The sequence below is a fragment of the Dermacentor albipictus genome, chromosome 9 (assembly GCF_038994185.2).
Source record: "Dermacentor albipictus isolate Rhodes 1998 colony chromosome 9, USDA_Dalb.pri_finalv2, whole genome shotgun sequence".
In the NCBI taxonomy this organism is placed as follows: domain Eukaryota; kingdom Metazoa; phylum Arthropoda; class Arachnida; order Ixodida; family Ixodidae; genus Dermacentor; species Dermacentor albipictus.
The window spans coordinates 80,945,124-80,969,938 of NC_091829.1; the positions used below are offsets into that span (position 1 = coordinate 80,945,124).

Below are 24,815 nucleotides of genomic sequence, written 5' to 3' on the forward strand. Positions count from 1 at the left end.
CTAAACTTTATATCTTTATACATGAGTTATACATGAGTAAAGTTACTGCATGTAAGGCTCGAAGAGCCAACTTGATCATTCTGTGTGTCAGTTTTAAAGGAAACAGAAAGCGTGATTGATGACGTCTATTACACAAAGGTTCAAATCCACATTTCACAAAACGTAGGGCGCAAGAGACCCAAAATTGCCACGGGATAATTTTGCAAAGCGAGATTGCAAGCAATCTGGTTCGCATTGTGTATGCGGTTTGAGGGGTGACAGATGTCGGCCGCTTAAATTATTGTCGGGAGATTTTTGTCGGACGGCCTTAGCAACATGTGCTTGCAACTATCTATATTGTGCAAGTAGGAAAAAAAAGCGCAAACACAGCCTTACGGCTTGATAAATATCAGGGGACATATTAAAAGGAAATAGCAAAAAAGAAAAGCTGAAGCCGATATACGTTATTACGCTGTCGGAGCTCTTTGCACAGGTTTTTGAGCGTGCTCTTGTACAACTTGATGCCAAGATTCATATAGTAATCAACGCCGGTTCAATAACCGACGTTATTTTCTGCAGTTAACATTGTTTTAAGGCGAAAGCCTGAAGCGTCTCATGGACGGAAAAATTCGTCGTCCGCCGTTATCAAAAACGGAACGTCCGGCCTCATGGCATCAAAATGCAATGGGCGCAAAATTTATGGTCCAATGACGACCATTGGTGGGACTCAACACACGACCAATGATGGGAGTCAAACTCGCGACCTTTGGTGGGAGTCGAAAGGTTGACATATGGGGATAATTCGGGCGAAGGTCATTAAGGCGAAGGTGATTAGGATAGAGTTAGTTAAACCTCGAAGCCATGACCATGGGTGGCATAAAACAAGCAATAGGAACTAGCAAGGCAATCGTATGAGAATGTCAAGCAACCTTATGATTGTCGCGTGAGCGTGCATGCTTTCGCCGTCATCCTCTTTAGTGTCTGCTAAAGTGACGCTTTTAGTTTCATTCTTGATAACATGGTGTGTCACTTTTATTGCAATATGGCAGTCTGCGGACACTGCAAACACATCTCTGTCGTCGGCGTCGCCATCAGCGTGGGGTTCCCTATAATGACCACGGGGGATAAATTCGTGCGCCGTATGCTGTCAGTTCGGGTGAAAGTGTGCGAGGATAAGCCGGCGATCGTGGCTCAATCTCGAGCTCGAAAGGGCGAAAGGTGGGGAGCAAGCGCGCCGTCTGCCGTCGCGCGCAAGTCTCTGGGGGGAAAGTAGATAAAGGAGGGGTGCGCGTTCTACGCCGGGCGGCGTGGTCAGCCACCCACACGGACCCGCGAGACTGTGTCTCGATAGCCATCTGCGATGAGTCGGCCCGCCGCGCGCTGAGTTTTCGAGGCTCAGTTCGCGTTGATGTCAGCGGCAGCACAAAGGTCAATTCCTTCCAGCGTTTCGACAGCGAGTTTGCGCGGTCATCGAGTGAGATGTCTTCATGTTTGCTTGTGCACGCGTGGCATGATGCTTGTTAGTTTAGCTAGTAAGCCTATCTTTACAAGTTTATACGGCCGATAATGCTACTATTCTTATTTCGTATAGCTGTCCACTAATTCACTACCGCTATCGATGCTTCGCCTTTCCTGCAAAACTACGACATTTGATTGTGCCCAGTAATTCTGCCTATGTTCAGAGAGATCAGGCGTTTAGATGTCCTCACGTACGCTAATTTCTGGGCTCCTCTTCAAGAGTTCATTCAAACTGGGGCTCGAGAGTTGGCAGAACATTCAGATACAAACCATGCAACAAAGCGGGATTGTTATTCTGCAGTAGTAATACCCGTAGCGTAAGGAAGCCCATTATTCATGCATAAAATGCGTGGTAAGAAAAGAGAGAGAGAGCGCATTCAAGGACCCGTGGTGTTTTATGCACATTGCTGAAGGCGCGCAAGCGAACAATGACGTCATTCGTAGTCATTTCGCGAGGCTTCCAAGTTCACCTGATATGCGTGAACGTGATGCAAAGAACCTAAGTGCTCTTGTTAGAAACTTCACTACTCCATTTTAAGTCGTTCCATAAAATACAATATCTCTTGCCCACGCGGTGCATGCAAATAAACTTGATGAATGCAGCTTTCATGAAATTCATTCGCTAACAGGAGGCTCCGCAGGCGTGTTAGAGCAATAATAGTATTGCAACAGCTAAGGTAATACACATACCTGTACACTACGGTTTATCTGTTTCTCAGGATTAAGAAATTTTTATTTCAATACTCAACATTGCGCCGATGTAAACAACCGTATCGGAGGAATTTGGTTTGAAAACACCTATTTCTTGGTGTGAGCGAACCAACTGCAAAAAGTCTCTCTAATCTCCATAGCGTTGCGTGACGTGTATGGACGCGTGTGAATTGACGAGTGCGTAGGGCGTCGAGTCCATGCCTTTCTACGATACTGTTTCCCGTTACAAATTCCCGTCACTTCCCTAGCAGCAAGATAACTTGTCCCAACACCCTGCGTTAACCCCTCGATGCAAACGAAACACATAGTGAGAGCGATCACAGCCCCCGTAGGCGACCCTTGTCCATGGGTCATGCCAACTGTGGAAGAGAGCCATCAGGGACATTTGCCAACGTGCGCACGCCTCGTACTTCTCCGTACCCCGAGCATTCCTGGCTGCAATCACTAGGGGCTGCAAAGCCATGAATGATAATACCATTGGTGGAAACCAATCCACAAGTGCACAATCAATGCGGAACAAAACTATGTGTACGTAGAGTATAAAGTGCCCATAGTGTTGGAAGTGTACAATATGTACAAGGCAGACATTCAAATACAAACACTCAATTACTGTACAATTGTTCATCTCAATGTAACAATATTCGCATTATCTGGACATGGATCATAGATGAATTCCACTCAGTAACTGGGACTTCGTGTAGTGTCATTATTTACTACACACGTGCGTGTTCTACAAATTAGCAGGAGCCACGGTCAGCAATGTCTGGGAGGGTTGAGTAACGCAGCTTCGATTTAAAAGTTTACTGACACGCCCATGTGCGCACACACAACTGCGAGTCTCTAAATTGGATGCTCAACTATTAACCTTCTGCCACATATTTTATTTCGACAGCAATTGTATGGTCGCTCGATGAACGTTTACGGCGTCGTTGTCGGCGCCGTCGTTGGCACAGTTGTTGGTATTCTCGGGCTGTCATAATCTTGATACGCATGCGATTCCTCGCACTTCAATGGTTAAGTCTGCTCAGACGAACAATGCTCACGCTTGAAACAGCGACGAAGCCAAGTGCACACTGTCAAGTTGCTTTCTACCAGCTCTGTCTTAGCCTGGGCAGCGCTTTGAGTTCCGCTGCTTGCCTGACTGCTGTGCGCACAAGCATAGACCTCTCTGCCGAGGAGTTGCGTGGAAAGCACACCGATGTCCAGACGCTGGTCTCCGCTAATCAATCGGCGAATGATGGCAGATGTTTCATTTGGGAGGCTGACCGACGTGAACGGTTTTCCTGTAACCCTATTGGACTGGGCTCTTGATGGCACCAGTTTTCTGCGACGCCTTTAGCTCACTGCTCAACATTGCTACTCCTAGCAGTGGTCCGTTTTAGGGCGAGAACTACATAGTACAATCTACATAGCCAAAACTACAAACTACTTAGCCAAAAATACATAGTACAGAAACGGATAACAATGAACGCGCCATCTTGAATACAATCTGCCTTAACAGCAGGTAAGCATACTAATTTAGTGCGAGGTGAAGAAAGGTCACGGTATGCGCTTAGTCTCACAGATCCCAAATTGGTTTTACGTGTCACATTGTAATTAGCCTCTTAAAACTTCTTCAAATATATTTTCTCTATCGCAGTTGACGTAAAACCAATCAAGCAACCAATTCGCACAATTTCTCGTCGCCTTCTCCCATCTAAGAAGAGGAAATAGTGAACGCTTCATAGTCCTATTCCATTCTACAACGTGATTTTAATGGGGCACAGAAAAGGGTGAATCAAGATAACGAATTCCCTCTCTGCTGATATCCATAATATGTAAAGTACACTGCCGAAGCTTAAACCATCACCATCGTGCCTCGTCGTCTCTTCTTATCTACTATGAGAAGGTCCCGAGATGGGTTTTCAAATGCCTCGTGTGTGTAGTAGTCAGCTTGTGCAAGTGAGTATAGTAGTGGAAACTATGACTATGACACTAAATATCGACATCAGGTCTGTTTGAAATCATAAATTATTTTTAAAACTACGTTTTCGCTTATTTTCTTGTCCAGAAAGTATTAACAAAAAATAAGTTGTAGGTTCCAATTTTGGAATTCAACGTTGAAAACACAGCGTCGGTATAGGCTATCATTACGACGTAACGGAGTTCTAAAGTGTATCTTCGTAGTTGAGGCGTTGCAGGGCTTTAAATATTCTCACAAGTTCCTAACCTCAGTATAAGCTTCTGTTAGAATACAAATGTGACCACCGATACCGATAAAAAATGAGCGGGCCAGAACAGGCGTTACTGTGAGGATGCATGACGTCATCGCGAGATGGCGCAGGAATTTGAAAGTGGCTTTTTTTTTCGGACTTCTCTTCCAACGTCGTTTTGCTTACGAAGGCGTCATCTTGCATTAGGACTGCATGGTCCCTTGGTACTGTGCTAGAATAATTTATTTTCTCTTTCTTGCCCCTATAAGTTTCACAGACGGCGAGGTTCATTGCTTTCTTTAGGTTTCCATACCGATATTACTTTATTTCGCACGAGCATAAGATTGGTGCCCACCCTTGTTTGTAACCTTTATGTGCAACCTGCAGATCAAGACGCACAAAGTCATTTTTAGCACATCCTGGATAACATGCAATGTATTCTGCTTCCAACGTGTTAATAGAGACAGAGGGAAATAATTTATTTCCTGGGAATATCACATCAATGAAATTTGAAATACATATTTTTCTTCATGCAAAGTACAGCAAAATTACAGACGGAAAAGCGAACACTCTTTGATTGAACAGTATTCATAAGAGCAACGCATCGTTGACACTGCTAGCCCCAAATTCCGCATTGTCTGTGACAATTACGGAAAAGCAGAACACAAAATATTGACGCAAACGCCGGGATACATTGTGTCTAACCTTTCCATATGTATTGCAACTTGTCGGGAGTAAATAACGTTGTAAACCAAATGCGAAAAACTAATATTGACACTAAAATGACTATATTTTACATTTTCCGTGGCGCAGGGGTTTCGTGAGGGTAAACATCGGGAGACGTAAGCACTATGGCGGCTACAACACTCAGAATGAAACTTCGTATTCTTCACAGGGCTATCGCCACGAAATACAAAATGAATGGATGAATATGGATCCGTTCGACAACGGCATCCGAAATATTGCCTGTTTGAAAGCTGGTTTTGAAGTGAAGGTGTTTATGTGACCAACCACGCCACTCCCTATCGCGCAGTTCCTTCCAGTGGATTTGTACTAATCTGCCCAGGTGTCAACACTTATAAGCTAAAATGGTTTGTGCTAAGCGTCCACATACGTAAGATAGTGAAGCACAAGAACCTTCAAAAACAATGAACAGCGGGTGCAGGGGAGCAGTGGAGTCGAGGGAAATGGCGAAAAAGGGGCTAGCTTAAAAGTGTGCATCAGCATCCTCGTTCCTCCTTTAGCGGGCTACATCATTCCGCCTATATCATCTGTTATCACCTGTGTTACCATGCTTTATATTTTAATTAGCAAGCGAAATCGTAGTGCAATCACTAAGGCTGGTAAAACAGGGAACCGTACTAGATGTACGTTGCCGAATACTTTGCTGCCGCCATCAATGCTTCGTCTTTCGAGCAAAACTGTGACGTTTAAATAGTCCATTCCGGTGGTGATCTTAGAGTGCAATAGCCGCACCCCAAAGATAATATAAAAGATTGACTAAGCGTTCCTGCTAGCATAAGGAGGCTTCATTGAACATATGGAGGCGAGATCCTCAAATCTCTACCCCAATATTCTCTTTATATTGCCTTAAAGATACTTTTCGTCCGCTTTGTGGCAAGGCCTGACCGCCCTCAAACAACCACCCGAATATGTCATAATTAGTAAATACGTGTGCCCTTGAATTTACAGATGCTTTCGACACCCATCATGAGCAAGTACACATGAATGGCATAACTTGAAGCATACATTTAGGTATATTCAGTGATATTTCACTAAAGAACTTAAATAAAGTATGAAGTGTCATATCAATGTTTGCCTGCCTCTCGGCAAACATGGATTATGATTATTATTTGAGACGGATATACTTGGAGTACTCAGACTAAGAATGGTGGCCAGCCGTTACAGCTTACGATAGCAGCACATATGGAGATTCGGCTCCACCTTCTTGGTATGTTCACGAATGTTACTTCGATTCTGAAAAATCGGACAGGTGGTGCTGGACAAGCAAGAATTAATTGTTGGATATACTCGGCATTTTTATTTGGGAGAAACACACCTAAGCTATACATATCGACGAAGTCTTAGTCAATTTCCGCCAGCAACGACTGGAGAATTACTGACATTTCTTTCTTCTTATTTTCGAAGATTCCACATAAGCTACACTTCGAGCAAGTCTGTGCTACGCCAACACTAAATTCGTCGTGCTAAAAGTGTGTTTTCATAAACCGGATCGTTGACGATGAACAAGCTATCAATGATTTCTTGCCAGAATTACCCGCCTTCTTTCATTCGGAAGGAATACACATAAGCCACATATAGAGGAAGTCTAGACCCGCTCACGCAGTCGGCGTCACCGTCCCACTGTCGCGGCATCCAGCCCATGCAAGGCCGCACGCTTAGGTATCGAGAAAGGCGCTGTGCGCTTGGCTCCAAAAACAAAAAAAGCCAAGCGCACACACGCTCAGCTAAATCGGGTCTATAGTGTAGCCAAAGCAGCCTTCTGAATTCCGCTACTGGTAAGTGTACTGCTGACACAAACATGAGCGCTCCTTCTGAGAAGTAGCTGTGTGTATACCGAACCCTGGTGCATACGGTGGTCTTATCAAAACGAGCAGTGACCTTGCAACTATAAGCGTCGATGGTTTTGCTTCGGTCTCATTCCATGCCTCAGCGAGCAGAAACGGCTGCAATGCGGCTAGTAGCACACGCCATCACGCCATTGCCAACTGCCTAGTGGCGATTAGTTTTGTGTGTCTTTATACTTGAGTTTGTTTGATGGTGTTTGTGTGTGTGTGTGTAATATCGTGAAACGCACACTCCAAATTTATAATAAAATAGCTTTCTCAAACTGAATAATAACATTTATTGGTTCTCTTACGCAAAAAAAAACACAAAAGTAAATCAATTTTTGTCTTTTTTTCCTTCTGGGACCCAATCTTCATTTATACGCTTAATGATGGCATGTGATAGGTACACTGAGTTAACGTTCTATACTGAAACCGAAATCAGTTGCAAGCGGTAAGTCGCCACCCCTCCGTAACGGTAAATATTTGAATGAATGAAATGATCACGCAGAGAGATCATCTGAAGAGAATGAAATTGAGACAGAAATTGTTCAGATCATTGCGACGTGCTTCACACCTCATAATGAAATCAATACACCTTTTACAAATATTCTAAAATTGTAAGGCGAGCCCGATGCCATTTTCGCCTGCAGAGTTGAATGCATGTTCCAGCTGAAATCAACACACATTTTCGTATTAAGCTTGCCATCGTGTCGCAGTAACTTATATCATCATTGTTGCCTCGCAACAGCAAACAGCGATTGGAACCAAATTTCCTACTCCACCGTTGCCATCGTAGACGCAGAACGATTCAAGATCACCTTGGAAAATTCCTCGCAACGCTTCGTGCGTTATTATTTCACTGCACACGTTTATAACTATCTCATTCATTCCTGTACTGCACTCTGGCCCAGAAAGTATTCAGAGTAAATAAATAAATATTGGAGTAGACCTAAGCACTTCCCATGACTTCTGAAGGCGAAAGCAATATTGTCTTAAGTGAACGCCGCTGAGCGGTCTTTCGAGTTTAGCGCTACGAGTAATGGTTGCGCCATGCAATGCACGTTCCGCCCACCATGTAATCGGAGAGCAGACGACATAGTTAGGCTTAACTGTATGCCTCTTCTCTCGCAGTGCTGCCTTCTTCCGTTCGCTTGCTTCGTCTGCTGCGTACTAGAGCAGACGACCACGTTTCGCTACTTCCGAGGCGGCGGCTGTGGACGACGTGGGCGTTTCAGTCACCGTAGCGGTACTTGCTGCCCTAGCCAGCAAGCCAGAGCCAGCGCCACGATCGTGCGACACCCACTCGTGGCGTGGCTTCCACGTCATTGTTCCACTACTACATACGACGCCGGCGTGTTGGCTCAATGGGCCATTTCACGCTTTCGCATCAAAATACAGGGATGCATTCCAAGATGAGCTCGATGTCATTGTCGCCTACAGAGTTGAATGCAGGTTCCAGCAAAAAGTATTAATGATATTATGCAAGTTTCTCATTCTAATGGCAGCGGCCTTGTGAACCTGTAGAAGCTTATCTAAATCACTCCTGTTGAAAGGGTCGTACATACGTCAGGTTAATTTTTAGAAACGCAGCGAAGTGGTGTTGACGCAGCTGACATCTGTATTCAAATGTTTCATATAGTACCTGTCTCTTCTAATTGACGCTGTGCTCTTACGTGTTTATCCGACTATTAACTGCTCTCAGTATTGCTCTTCCAACTTGTGTTTAAACGTGGCCCTATACTTGATAAATGTGTTTATTCATTTATTCACAGTGCATGAAACAAAAGCCATCCCGTCTTTTGAGGCTCTTTGATACAGCACCAACACACATCTGCGTCCGGTGGACATGCGTGCTCTAAGGAGGTTTGACGCGGTGTCCCTTGCATTGGGGGCACGTTAAATATCTCCCGATCCTCAAAACGAATCCCGAGTCCCCGACCATGAAGTGGCTCAGTAATAAATCGTGGTTTTGGCACCTAAAACTCGAGAGTTCAATTCGTAACATCGACGCGCACGCATGGCAGGAGCATCAATGGTTAATGCCTCCATATGGCTTTACGTAGGCCGCGTCCGACATTAGTACTGGGTAGCTGGATATTGTGCAAGTAAAATTCGTTTTATCTTTCTTGTGCCTGAAAGTTTCGCAGAGCGTGTAGTTCGTTTGATTTGCTCAAGTTTGCTGACAATTGTGGCTTGAATGCACGCGAACACATGGCTGGCGTTCATCGCAATTTGCAGCCTTTCAAGGTAACTCGTAACTTAATACATAAGAAGCCTTCTTGGGGTCGTCCCGGAGTTACCTGCAATGCACTCAATTTGGTGTGTGCTACTCACCAAAGAGCGAAAAAAGAAAGACTTTTTTCCGTGGGCCCGTTAAAACGACAAAAATGTGAAGAAGCGCTTTTTCTAGAAGCAAATTAAGTGCAGTCAAATTACTAACGAAAAGACCCTTTGATTGAAGATTATTCATCAGGGCAACGCGACAGTTATACTGATAGCGACAAATCGCTGTCGTGTCTGTCCGAGAAATGCGGTAGAGAATGAATGGATCGATGGATGGACGGACGGACGGACGGACGGACGGACGGACGGACGGACGGACGGACGGATGGACCGACGGACGGACAGACGCACGGACGGACGGATGGACGGATGGATGGATGGATGGATGGATGGATGGATGGATGGATGAATGGATGGATGGATGGATGGATGGATGGATGGATGGATGGATGGATGGATGGATGGATGGATGGATGGATGGATGGATGGATGGATGGATGGATGGATGGATGGATGGATGGATGGATGGATGGATGGATGGATGGATGGATGGATGGATGGATGGATGGATGGATGGATGGATGGATGGATGGATGGATGGATGGATGGATGGATGGATGGATGGATGGATGGATGGATGGATGGATGGATGGATGGATGGATGGATGGATGGATGGATGGATGGATGGATGGAAGGATGGATGGATGGATACAACTATCTTCTACGTCCGGCAAGGTTTAACGCGAGCCGGGCTCAGGTCTCCCATGGCGGAACGTCAAGGCCCTGCCTCAACACAGCTTGGAGAAAATAAAAAATTGTTCGAGATGCAGTGGAACACTGTCTCTAGCCTCACCAGATCTATTGCAGCTCCTCGCGCGGAAACAACGAAGGAAGATGAAACATGGAAACCTAATATTCCCACAAGGGAACAATATTTCTTATTTACCGTGACATAGTCGCTTCATGAGGGTAAATATCGCGAGACAAGTAGCTATGGCGTAAACTACACTGCTAGAGAAACTCTGTGTTCCTCAAATAGCGGTCACCGCTAAACACGAAAAGTATACGATGAATGTTGATCAGTTCGAAACGCACAGCCGCTGGCACAGTCATTCGAATTATGGTTTGCATGAAAGCTGTTTTTTTTTAAGCAAAAAGCTTTATCCGGCAGCCCGTATGCTCCCCTATGGTGCAATTCGCGCCAGTGGATTCGTACCAGTTTGAGGGTCTGTCAACCTTGACAGGTTAAATTCATTTGTGCCATGCGTACGCATAAACAACCTCATGAAGCACCGAACATTCAATCAGAATGATAGAGGACCTGTGTTGCAGTCGAGGAAAAACGCGTGAAGGATATTCGCCAAAACGTATGCGTCAGCGTCCTGGTTCCTTATTTAGCCGGCTCTATCATTCAGGCTTTATCGTCTAATATTTAGCCGGTGCTATACATACCCGTAATTTTATTAGCAAGCGAAGTGTTACTGCAATTCATACGGATGACAATACAACCACCCGTACTTCATGCAGTTTCTACTGATTTGCTACCGCTATCAATGCTTCGTTTTCGGGCGAAACGGTGCCATTTAAATAGCTTATCTGGGTGTTGATTTAGGAGCGCGCTCTCAGTGCCCCAAAGATCTTGTAAAATACTAACTAAGCGTTACTCCGATCATAAGCAGGTTTCATTGAAGACAAGGAAGCGAGATCGTCTGTTCCATATTCGGACATTCTCATAATATACCTATGAATCTATTTTTCACTCGCATTGTAGCAAGGCCACAACGCTCCTAAACAACCCGAATGTGTGATAATTAGTAGGTACTTGGCGTCCTTGAATTAAAACCTTCTTTCGACACCCATAAGGAGAAAGTACTTCAACGGCAAAACTTGAGGCACATATTTTGCGTTATATTTGGTGACGCTTGACTAAAGAGTATAAAGAAATCATGACGTAGCATACCATCGTTGCCCAGTGTCTCGGCATTCCGTGACCATCGATATGTAGTTAATCAGAAGTAGATGGAATAGCCAGAGCATGGACCGTGGCTAGCCATTGTAACTAACTTTAGCAGCACGTTTAACAATTCGGCTCCATCATCATTGGCTATTTCGATTTTCAGATTTGGTCTATTCTTTAGGAGTCCATGTCGTGGACTTTCCATATCGTCCTCTGCTTATTCGCTGGGGCATTCGTCTCCTCCTAGCTCATACAGCTGCATCCAATCAGCAGCGACCGAAATGGACAGTCCACTAGGTGGACTCTTACAGACTAATATCCCCCTCTCCCCAGGCACCAGTATTAAAAACTGGTTATGTACGACAAGCTATGCATGGTTACTCGTGTGGATCTTGTGTTTCAGAGCGAAGCCAGTTCAGCGCTAGTTCTCCTAGCTCGCATCCATGTGCAGACACGAAACTATCATCATCAGGACACGCTCCAGCAGCGTCGTCTTTTTCCATATTTAACTCGTTGGCGCCCCTGGTAGCTACCGCGCGAATGGGCTCAGGCTCCTGCTCCCGCGATCTTTATCTTCAGTAATTAATATATAGGTAAATAATTACTTGTTTGAAAACACAAGGCCATTACCAATTTGGCAGCGAAGCGGTTAAGGGCTAGTTCTTCCAGGGTCGTGACCGTGTGTAGGAGACAAAGCTCCACATACGTGGGCAGATCCCGAAGATAATGCAATACCGTGTCGACCCGCGGCGGAGCTGACGCAGGCGTTAAGCACTCTCCATACGAGATCGCCTCCCGAAGCTTGTGCAATGCCGGGCGCACCAGCGGCGGAGGTATAGATCGCCATTAAGGCGCCACATACACAGCTTCGCTTGTCATCCTTCTTCACATAGTGGAATGGCACGGATTTCTGTTTCTTCCAGGGAGGGGGGGGGGAGGTGGAATACACATTAGCGGTATTCTGGGCTCGTTCACAAAGTTTGCGCCACTGTTGTGCTCCCACGGCATCAATATTATGGAAGCACTGCCGCACGTACTATAAGCTTAATCACATCCACAGCAAAAACCAGGAAAGCCTTCTGACTTCCGCTGATGGTAAGAGCACTGTGCGCCCAAAAGTAGACACTCCTTCTGAAAAGCACCTTTGTGCTTCGCACGCCATGCATAGCGCGTACGGTGGCCTTACCAAAAGGGACAGTGAACTTCAAGCTACAAACGTCGATGGTTTTGCTTTAGCTTCATTGCGTGCATCATCGAGCAGCAACGGCTGCGACGCCCATACTTGCGCTCCCCATCACGCCAGCGTTACAAATTGGCTATACATCGTCTCACAAGCTGGTTGAAGCACCGTGGAAGCTACGCCAATTCTTAGCCAATAGAAAGGCCGAATGCCCCGAGCGATGTGCTCATCCGCGCTGCGTCGTCTGCTGAGCGTCTGCTGCTAATCCTGTTGCATGCTACATCGTTACATAATCGATGCGAAAAGAAAAGGGTTTGGCGCCGTAAACCACTGCGTTTAGACGCGTGCGAGAGCAAAGCTTTGCTTTAATTCTACGCCTTCCCTGCAGTTACCTTGCCACCATCTTTGCGAGTACACACTAAGAAAAAAAAGAGTATCCCTTACTCTTTTCGAAGAGTCTGGACTCGTCACGTATACGACTCACTTTGTGGGAGACACCCGAACTCTCTTTTGGCAGAGAGTCCCGAGACTATCTGTGCTCAATACAAGGTGTTCGCGTGACTCTGCACACAATAGTCATGCATACTCTGTTGTAATAGTCGCCTATACCCTCTCAAAAGGGTTACAAGACTAGTGCTGAGGGAGTCCGTTAACAATTCTAAATGAGTCGAACGACTCAAGATAAAGTGTCTCGTGAACACTGCAAGAATGATTCAGGTAACTATTCTAGACGAGTCCGATGACTCCACCATGTGTGTCAAGTTACCCTTAGTGCGTGGTGCCGGCCTCTTGCAAATGCTAGCGGCAAATGCGGCCTCTTGCAAGTCGTTTCACTCTTGGATGGCAATGTCAAGCCGCTTTTCAAAATGTGTCAACAACTCTTGCTGTAAGTACACACGACTACGGCTAGTTCTCAAGAAGACTACTATGAAAAGACAACATAGGATAACAAAGAATCCACAGTAAACTTGACAAAAAGCACATGGCAGGTTAGCAAGAAAAAGTTAATATTTCATCAATCTTTGCTACTGTCTTCTGGAAAATTCAAATGTATAAGTCAGCACAGAATCACTATGAAAGCAAGACAGTTCTCTTTACCATTAAACTGGAATCAATAGCCAACTAAGCAAAACAGTCTTAAATAAATATCCAATATGTAGCCTGCAGCTGCATATGCATGACACTGCAATGCCACTCAGAACCATAATGAGACCCCAAAATATTATGTAACTCATGTAGAAGGTTAATTCACCACCGCACAAGTCTCTTATAATATGTCAAAATATTCATAAGTTCAACCTATTTCCCTGTTCTAAAAGACTTAACTTACGACTTAACATTCTAAGCAAGTAAGCTACACATAACAAATAAGAGAGGCTGCACTTATGTACAAAGGAGACCCATATAATGAAGTGCAATAAAAACAATATTCCAACTTAGATTACATTATCTATGCATTACGCTATGCTTGCTGAAAACAACTGGTTGGCAATTGATAATCCAGTCTAATAGTAAAAACAGCTGTCTTACCTTATGGTACTCTTGTTGGCACTTTTTCCCACACAATTTGTGCATGTTAGCGTGATGAAAATTGATCTGAAAAACACCACATTAAAAAGTTGTGCATGAATTTTATTCTGTCATACAACATGCAACAGTGTATAAAAACCTCATAACTGACAAAAATTGCAAAAATAAATACAGCAACACTTACACTGATCATTTATTTATGTTGAGAAGCATACTTTTGCAAGACTAAGTAAAATAGCTGACACAGACAATTTCACAGGTAGAAATAACCGCTAATACAAAACTTTCCATAATCCAAACACGTTGACAAAATAAGTAGCACAGGCAGCTGTATTTTGTTACGGCAAAGATAGCGCATGAATGACGAGTACAAGAGGGGAAGCAGAACACATAAACAAACTATACCCAGCTGCATGCACGCAGCTGTAACAATACACATAGTGCACAAAGATCCAAAAGAAACAAAGAGGAAGATGTGAGGAAGGCTTCTTTTACTCATCACAAGTCATCCTGTAAGAGCACATTATGCACTGGCTGTAATCTATCCTCGGGACATACATGAATAAGTTACTGTAGGTGCCACATTTATAAATCACTCATACAATGTTCTTGTGATTTTCCTTATTCCAATCTTTAGCTTAGCAAGCATGACTGAGTTACGTAAAGCCTCCCTACGGCTTGGCACATATACACAAAGAAGTGTTTCTATAAACACTGGAGGTCACGGACGGATGACAGACACATACCTCTTTTATTTCTTTTGTCTTTGTCATTATGATTACCTACCACAGTAGTCTTTTGTAGAGTGAAACACATCCAAATAACACACTGTGGGCAACCAAGTGTGAATACCTGTTCTCGATTTCTACCTTTCTCTGGTGTCCCGCTAAGGTAACAATGGCGCAAAGGATTGTCTTCCCAATGTATGCATTCCCATACAACAGGAGCAGATGATAAACCACATTTATGGTGCGTGAAATAAAGCATCTGTGCTTGACTTCCCACTGCCGCTCCCATCTGGAGTGATCTTTTTTTTTTGCTTTGTATACACTAGTACAGGTGCTACGTAGTCCCCTTGGAACCCAAAGCAATTCTCACACCACAGCAGGATGTCAATTTTTTTTTAATTCTAAGCAGAACTCTCGTTATGGGGGACAATTGCGAACTTTTATTTTTGCTTTGTATCTTAATTATGTTGTTGACCTTTAGATTTAGCCACTTTACTACTTTTCTGCAGACAGGCCATTGCACCAATGCTAGGTTTTGAAAACACCAGAGCAGGGTAGAAAGCAAGAAGAGATATTTATAATTTGGGTGCCCTCTCTGCATTACATGGATATGTTTCAATGAACGATAAGACTACTTGGTAGATAAACATATAAAAGATAAGAGAATTAAGCTCAAAGCCTACCAAATTAGTAACTGGGAATTTCATATGCAAATTAAATTTCCTGATTCCCAGTGATGAAACAGTTTTGAGAATATGTGCGAAGGCAACCAAGTGACTCATTCTCACAAAGAAAACAAAATAAAAACAAGCAAGATTACAAGAACTTCGAACTTGCAACCTTAAGTAAGACACCTGACATGACTGATTTATGTATTTACTGAGCATAAATTACAGCTAGCGCATAATCTGCTTGAACAAGATGACAAACAATGAGTTACTGTTGCTTTCTCTCTGGGGCATTTGGCTCTTCTGAACACATGCACATTGTATGGCACAGCTGCGTGGATGTAGCTGGGCATAGTTATGAGTCAGCATCACTCTGTTATTATGGTCCTTCACTATTATCGTTATAATTTATATTTGGCAAGCAGCCTAACTATCGGGTTGATCAGATGTATTTTAAACAAAACATACTGACAGATTTCTGTTTCTAGCTAACATAAGGAGGCGGGTACATCCTTTCAGATTTCAAGAAACAGCTGTGCAACAGAAAGTCTACGATGACCAGTACCTTTATTATTAAGTGCCATGTACTAGATCTTTCTGCAATGAATACCTCTATTACCAAAAATTGTAGTCTGAAAAACTAATTGGAAAATATTTACAAAAGTGACAGATACTAGAACTGAATTACAATTGCAAATGTTTTCGTAAACAAGATCACAATAATTGAAGTTTTATTAATTTCAGCAAAATGGCTGACCTCCTATTATTTAGGCTAGTCAGTGCTGAAGGTATTGTTAGTTTGTAGGAGTCCTCAGACTGACAGCTCTGAAATATTTATCGCCATACTTGGTGGAACATGCTTTGCTGTTGCAGATATTACTTAGCCACAAAACATTTTGTAAGCTTTATGGGACAATTCTGTGTGGAAGATAAACCTTTCTGATCATGTCTTTTTGGGTTGTGTATCTCGGAACTGGTGCTAGTCTGAGTTCTTACAAACTAGACGTTATTGAGTACGGTAATTATAATGCCTGCCAGTGCTATAAATTTCTGTTAGCGAAAATTGTCGCATTGTCATGAAGCAGTTATGTTCAATTTTTAGCGGCAGTCACTGCTGAAACACTCAGTAAAAAGCACAAAACAAAGATATGGGGTCAAAATGTAAATGTCGAAAAAAGTTATAGTCAATTCATTTCACAGAACTGTCTTTTTTTCTGTTCGTTTGCCAATACCAATTGCACATACACAAACATTTGAGTATTGCAATTCTGGTAAATGTAGGAAATTTCAGTGTTTAACAGAAGCCCTTGGGAAGACAGCCCAGAGTCGCTTCAACAAAAAGACTTGCGTTCAATTTGCGTTTCTAGGTTGTAGGTCACTATAGCAAGGGGCATGTTTTGCTGATTGAATATTACTCGAAACAGTCTTATTATTCGTGCTAGAGGCTTGAAAAGAGAGCAAATTGTAGAGTTCTTCATGCAGATGTCATATATGTCAGTATTTCTTGAGCTGCTTCTTGAGTTATGTCCTACACAATGGGAAAATACACTGATCTTTGCGGGCACTTTCTTGTGTAAATTTTCACAAAAAGCAGTGTGCTGTAGCTACCTCAGCTCTTTGTATACTGCAAAGTGCCGATATCTATTCAAAGAGCATGTAAAATTACTAGAAGTATGCAAAATTAGTAGGCAGGCAGAGAGGCCTGCCTACTAATCTTGCATACTTCTCATGCTACTGTGAAAAAAAAAACTATTGAATATACTTCAAAAACATTTTCTCACAATAGCATGAGAATAACCTTATGCACTTATAGTTGTCCTATACTTCGAAATTTGGCATACGTACTCTTCAAGATATGCAGAATGCTGATGTCTAATTGAAATTGCAATCTGTAAAATTATTTAATGTGGCCTAATGTATTTTTGCATAGTTCCAGTAATTGTATAAGCCATTTGGATAGGTATCACCACTTTGCAGTATACGAGTAGCTAAATAAGATACAGCATGAAGCTATATCTGAAAATTTTATACACAGGAAAGTGCCCACAAAAATATTTTGCCACTGTGTAGGACATAACTGAAAAACAGCAGCTACACAAAAATAAATGACAATTCAAATCTAATAAAACACTTTATGAATGACAGTATATTCAAATCTCTAGTACAAATATATAGAAGTTGTTTCGAAGAGTTAATAAGGGGGTGTCAGTGTATTCTACCAAAGTGTTAGAAAATGCCTTCAGGCATACCAAGGGCAGCTTTATAAATAGCACACGCACGCATCTACCTAAAAAGCCCCATGCCCTGCTTGAATTCATTAGTCATTTTTGCATTCTGTTGTATGTCACCATTTGCATCCCTTAACATAGAGTGCATGAAACCAAAAACAGCCTATTACCGTATTTACTCGCATAATGATTGCACTCGCGTAATGATCGCACTCCTAAATTTTGTCATCAAAATTCGATTTTTTAAATTTCCCATGTAACGATTTCACCCCGAACTTGCCGTAGTGATGTGTCATGTGCCAAATCTAGCTAATAATGATCACGCTTACCATCTGTTGACTGCTATGCGAACGACTCTTCAAGACAAACCAAGCAGACTGCATGCAAAAAACTTTCTTAAGCAGATGCCCCATTTCATTCCTTTCATCACTTTCTGCACTTCTACGACAAAAAAAAGCTACAACCAAACTTTCCTTTATTATGTGTAGGCTTTATAATGGTTGTGGTCAACAAAAACAACAAAAAAGGCGTCTTTCGATTCTTCTCATCTGCACTTGTGGGCACGCAACAAATCGCGAGCGGCAATGATAGCAGCCACGTTTACACTGATACGTTAGAAGTGTACCCTATTCATTCACCGACGTTTGTAACGCAGCTAAGATATTCGCCCACCCTTAGCGGAAACGTGCCACATTAGGATAGTGGTGAAGACAAATGCCGCAGTTTCCGCAGCATGCCCACCATGTGTTCCTATGTCACTGGCAGAGCTAAGCGCGCCCATCTCTGTCCCCTCAAAGTGGGCATGGCTATGCTATTGCTGCAAACTCGCCGATGTTATTCATTACTAATATGGAAGAAACTGTTTGAATGCACTGTAATGTACTCACGAGAAGAAAAACGCAATCAGCGCGTTCGGCTTGCTCTGCCGGCCACCATTTTTTTTTCGTGTCCTGCACTACATACAGCAGCAGCCGCCTATTTGTTGACCTGTTGTCATCCCGTAGTAAATGCCAGATAATATATTTTTTTCTTTTTGCGGGAAATTTAACCAGCGTAATGATCGCACCCCTGAATTTGAGTCAATTTTTTTTACAAAAAAGTGCGATCATTATGCGAGTAAATAGGGTAACACACTGAATTTTTAGCCTGTAAAGGGGTTGTATACAAATGGGGGAAGCCAACTCTAGTGTGACAATAAACAAATATTTGTTTTCACAATATTGAAACCAGTCATAAAATATATCCTCACAAATTTGGAAATGAATAACCAAAGAACCTTGCTGATTGTCTTATTGGTGTCCTAAACAAGATCTTTTCATGTTTATAATTCCTAGTTTAATTCACTTTCTCTAGTAAATGGGCTCTGACCTAGACTACTCAGTGTAGGAGACTAACCCAGACCTGGAAGACAATATTTAAATCTGAAATAAAGACATTCATCCCACGAACACGTCACTGCTATGTCATCAGAAGCGTGCATCCATGGACATATAGTCTGTAAAATAATTTTTACATGATCTGTATTGTTACTCTTGTACTAATAAATTAGGAAATGCACTTGCTATTTAAAGCACTGCTGTAAACCTTTGTGTTTGAGAAATGCAATACTCAAAAGTGTAACACAACCAATGTGTGCATGAAACCTACGATGCCTTTGACATTCGTCAGTGTGGCAAATAGGCACTGAGAAATGCCAAGGGCATCATAGCTTTCTTGTTTGAAACCTTGTATGCGAGTACATTACTGGTATCTTTGCAGTGAAAGGAAGTCGCATTATTATCAGACTTATGAGGGGAACTCATGTTTCTCTAGTTTAATATTTTCTTTTTTGTGCTCCTATATTCTTGACTTTTCCAAGAATAATGGGTGTTTGAAATAAGTACTCTATATTGCTCTTAAATTTTTCCTGCACAAGAGCCCACGTTAGGTTACATTTCTTGAACCCTTTGCATTGCTGTAGATTATCTAAAGAAAGAAAAAAAAATGCTGTAAGTTTGCATTTTAGCCTTCTGTATAACAAGTATGAACCTATCAATTACATACACAAGTACGAAACAACTACGAAAAACTGGGCATAAAGACATACATTATAATACCAGGAATCGATGGTGAGAATTCTAATAGAAAGGAACCATTAAAAACTCGGCACTAAAGACACATATTAATTATAATAACACAAGTATTTGCTAAGAATTTGAAGAGACAAATAGAATGTCTCTTCAAATCACTCCACCCCAACATTCATCCATGGTTCGATGAGTGACCACAGTTGGTGATGCTGTTTGGATAAGTTGCGGCGGAGGTGCAGCTGTGAAATAGGTGGAACATGTAGAGGGGCCACCAAAGGTTGCATGCTGGTTGCACAGCAGGTTGCCTTGATCTCCAAACTCACTCGACACTCATGCGTTGAGCCTGGTTATACGCCATTTGCAAAAAGGCCTTGCCCGAGTGTGTGGTACGGCTTTGGTAAAATTTCGAGGCAACCTGAAAAACATAGATCGATATCTATAAGCACCACAATATTCTTCACCATAGGGCAAACCTGAAGTTTACCATCGGCACATAGCAGATAATGAAAACAGACACAAGCCACCAGACTTCAGGTATAAAAATGTGCAAAAGTGTAAATGAGTGTGAAGAGCTGCTTATAGGATGGAATGTTTCATTTTGTCTTTTGTAGATCAATAATAGTATCTTAACATAAAGTCAAGTTTACTTTGCCCTCCCTAAAAAAACTTAAAATTATGGGGTTTTACTTGCCAAAACCACTTTCTGATCATGAGGCACGCCGTAGTGGAGGACTCCGGAAAGTTCGATAGCCTGGGGTTCTTTAATGTGCACCTAAATCTAAGTACACGGGTGTTTTCGCATTTCAACCCTATCGAAATGCGGCCGCCGTGGCCGGGGTTCGATCACACGACCTCGTGCTCAGCAGCCCAACATAGCCACTGAGCAACCATGGAGGGCATGGCCCTCCCTATTTGTGTAAGTAGGCTATTCCATGCGAGCTGTACCAACCTGGCACACGACCACTTGAAATTTTTTTTTGAAAAACTGGAGGCCCTTCAATATAGCGCAAATGTTAATTTCAAGAAATACTTAACTTAAAAAGTTTTTTTACTGGCGCAAGCACTAAGTGAGATTTTGTGTAATGCACCAATCTATGCATCATAAAAGGCATAGCAGAAAAATGGGTTCCTTCATTAAGGGGGCCAAATTTTTCAGGACAATAAAGAGAGGCCTTACACCAAAAATTGAACTGCTTATTAGCCACTGCTCAGTTTATTATGGGTCATTAAAATGGACAAAATGGCCTATTAACTTTATTTTCATGAATCTGGCTTACAGCAAAAGCTGCAAATTTATGTAATCCACATATTTAGGAGTTGTGCTGCATGCAAAAACTGGTTTCAGGAACATAAATTATGCAGCAGTGCACAGAGATGAGGATGAACTAGCAAAAAAAGTCAGTTTTGGTGTGTTTATCGGCATACTTACTATTGAGGCAGTCCTAGTAAATTTATGCCCACTACCATGTATGAGTGTACACTGTATTGTTTTTAGATTGCTAAAGCTTTATCAGAGCAGTTTTTTGTTAAGCAAGAAAAAAAAATTGTACAAGTGGTCTCCTACTGGTTTCAAAATTTGCAGCGCATTTCGTGTAATCCACATAGCCTTTTGGCGGCTAAGGCAAACTGCGTGGACTTGAGCATCCCTGCACAGATAGCAGGGAGTCTAAACTGCTTTGAAGTTAACTCTTTCATTGCTGAGTGGCTACAAGCCACTTCACTCAAAAAGTTGCCACTTAATCACATGTATTTACCTTAATCTTTCTGTCGGCTTCCAGCCTGCTTGGCATCATCACGAAGGCTGCCAACTCCCTAGTGGACGTAGTCAGGACACGGTGGTGGCAGGACAGCAGGAGCTGCCAAAGGCTTCGAACTCTCTAGTGGACGTAGTCAGGACACGGTGGTAGGATGCAAGGGCGGGAGCCACCAGAGTGTACCTGCAGCAAATTTGCACAAATACTCTTAGTCCTAACATGTCACAATTTACAAGAAAAATTCAGCTGTCTGTGTAACATGGATACCAATACAAATAAATGTAAACAGTTAGGTCGTACAACACAACTAGAACATCGACAAAGAAGAAATGGTACTTATGCTTATGAAAATCCAAGCAATGAAAAAAAAAGAATGTGCATCTGATTTGTGCATGGAAGCTCAGTGGAAACCCGAGCTCATACCATCAAATGATCTGCTAGTCAACTGCAAGCCTCTTAAAATGTCATTGTATATTTTTTACACGCACTATGTTAAGCTGCATTAAAACAAGTTCAGCATCTCTAAATATAAGTAATCACGAAGCAATTCAATTAATGAATTCCAGTGGTCGATAATGCAACAAAGTGCATGCTCTGATGAAGCTGGCCAAACTGGGTAGTGACAAATAACAATGTGGTTCTCTACATCTTGTTTTTCTGGCTTTCGCTGTAGCATTAAAATACACAAGAAATTTCACATTCCTGACATTTAACCCTGCTAATTTTTATTCCATAATAATGCATAATACTTCAGCAAGAGCAATAATGCTGTCTTTTAATCATAAATAGTGATAGAACAAGAAATTTTACTGGAGCTAATGTTTTGACAAGAAAACTTAACTCCTTCTCTTGGTCGAAACATTGGCTCCAGCGATGCTCCTTGTTCTACGCCTCTTCATCATTTCAAGTCTCTGTCTTCCTGTGCACCTCTGTACTTTCAATGGTGTATCAATGAAATTGTAATAACGGAGAATTAGTAAATGTAGCTGATGAAGAACTTGGGCTTGTTGGTAGACAATGACAGAGTAACTGCGCAACATAGAGATACGAACAAAGGAGGCTTATGTGTGCCGTCACCTCCAGCCATGTTTCTCCTTTGGACGATTACTCTATCTCGATGTAAAAGTATTACCCTTTGCACAATAATGCTGAAATGAATAAAGGCCAGGAAAGTGGACACAAAAATTACAACAAATAGCATCATATGCTAATGAGATATGCTAAAGTGCCTCCTACGATCTGTCTCACCCATAACGTGCTGGATAAGATGGCGTCTTCTGAATGTTGGCATTTCTTGAATACCTAAAATAAAGTACATTTCAAAATTACAAAAATACACAGAACAGCAGTAGCAGAGGAGATAACGCATTGTTTAGTAAAAGAAAGTAAACTAATCTCTGATGCAGTGCAGACGAAATTTCCTTTATTAAATTAGTAGAATAATACACCACACTTCATTTCATTCAATGCTGTGAGCGTTTCTTGGTACAAGAAAGAAAGGTATTTCTGCATGAAAACAGTAAAATAATCATAGCCTTCTACTTTTACAAAATACGCGACAGTGACTAAGCCAACTACAGCAGTATATACTTAAAATTGTTATATGCACATTACAATAGTCAAGACAGGATAAACTTGGGTTTACATGCAGATCACCAGGAGGTACCACTTTGCAATCAATTCATTTCTGCTTGCCAAATATCTGCACTAACATAAGACTACAAATAAAAAGACCCTCTTTTTCATAAAACACCGGACTCAAAATAAAAAATCCAGTAGGAATACCACAACTTATGTGCATAACACAGCCAGGTTTTGTACGCCTTGTAGGTTTTACTATATAAAGGCTGCAGCAAATTCATGCTTTTAAATATTTACCACCATGAAAATAAAGATTACATAAAAAATAATAACATTATACATCGGCTTAGATTGTCAGCTAACGTGTTTTGTGTTTTCTACTTACAGCCAAATGCACATAAATTTTTTTCTGTTTCAGCGCTTTTAAAGCGCTGTGTCTGTTCGCTTGTGCATGCAGCCGCTTTACCGCTCTTAAGATATCTGTGCTGCCACATCGCCTGACACTGCCATACAGCGTTGTAGCGCTTTTATTATTCGCGGTAATATACCTAAAGCGCTAGTAAATCTTCAGAATACACAAGCTGTCTTTTCGACTACCTGTCTTCGCCAGCGAAAGTCACACTGGTGCTAGTATTGTATCTACACTTCAAGTTACGCAGTACTTGATATTATACGGATTTTTCGATGCGACAGGCCACTCGTCACCGGAGTCGTTAAGAACGGTGTTTCTCCTGGCAGTACAGCTTTGCAATAATTTCAGATGCTCTCCTGAGACTTCCGTCTGCCAGTAGTATTTTCGCATACATACGCGCACGCATGCCCAAGAAACGTCTGTGAACTGCCAAGAGAAACGTGGCGCAATATGTAGCCATACCGGAAGGGCCGAGTCCGCGCCGTTTGTAAACTCGGAACAAAAGCTGATATGCTTACCTGAGACGTTAAGAGAAATATGGCACAGGTCACAGGTCCCCGCTGGTAGTGGTTCGTATGCATCTGGTCGTCTCTGTCCGTTGCGATCTCCCATATCACAATGAAAGATGCAGTGCAAACCGAAAGACGAAATCGGCGATGCGCTGCTGCTGGCGGCGGTCCCCTCTTCGCAATCACACAGCACGGACAGAAGCTCCCACCGTAACTTGCCGCAACGCTTGGTTGCAGTCGCCCCTAGCGCAGCGATTTCAGAACCACTCAACGACAACGCACTCGCGCAAATCCGCCTTGACTCGCGCGTGATACAGCGCAACTTTAAAATGGCGTCATGCTATTGACGGCTTCGGCTTTGGATCATTTTGTATCTGCACAACTAAGCAAAACAGTTGCGCTAGTTTCGGTTTTGTTTCCTCGCGTTGAAATAAAAACTGTTTTGCTCACTGATAATTTTACGTCACTTAAGTAATGTTCACGAATGAAACAGCCATGAATTTAACACGCGTGTTGAAATGCCCGCTACGTTCACTTGGCAGAAGCAAAATTTGCCCGTCCGAGCGTGGTTACGTTTGAAATATCTATCGGGGGGCTGTCGGAGCATGCTCGAAGTGTGAAGACGCGGCGTAATTGTCCTTAATTTGCTTAGCTATAACGGTGCGGCTGCCCTTTATTTCTGTCGAGTGCAGTTTGCTCTGATGTGAGGTAGAACTACAAAGCCGCCCATGTTACTGAATGATCTAGTGCACCTGAAGCTGCCAGAACTCCGGTATTTCCTCCACAAGTTCTTGCGACTGTGTGCCGTTGTCACCAAATGCGAGCGTAGTCATTTGGCGGAGATTTAGCAACACATTTTCTAGAACTATCGTTCACCGCTCTCTCACGGCATGGAGAAGCAGCGTGGTTGGTCTTTAGTGAAAATTTCTATTTATTGCGAATTTT

The 24,815-nt window shown here is 42.6% G+C and overlaps 1 long non-coding RNA gene across 2 annotated transcripts; it reads right to left on the minus strand.

Annotated features, from left to right (window-relative positions):
- Positions 1-13,862: 13,862 nt before the first annotated feature.
- On the minus strand, positions 13,863-24,071 carry LOC135914991 (uncharacterized). Of its 2 annotated transcripts, XR_011508276.1 has the most exons (5): positions 23,880-24,071; positions 22,617-22,670; positions 21,369-21,551; positions 19,938-20,029; positions 13,863-13,987 (listed from the first exon to the last, which is right to left on the minus strand). It is a non-coding gene; the product is annotated as an uncharacterized lncRNA (long non-coding RNA). The 2 variants fall into 2 exon arrangements; XR_010568487.2 differs by lacking the exon at positions 13,863-13,987 and having other exon boundaries at positions 17,125-20,029.
- Positions 24,072-24,815: the final 744 nt, after the last annotated feature.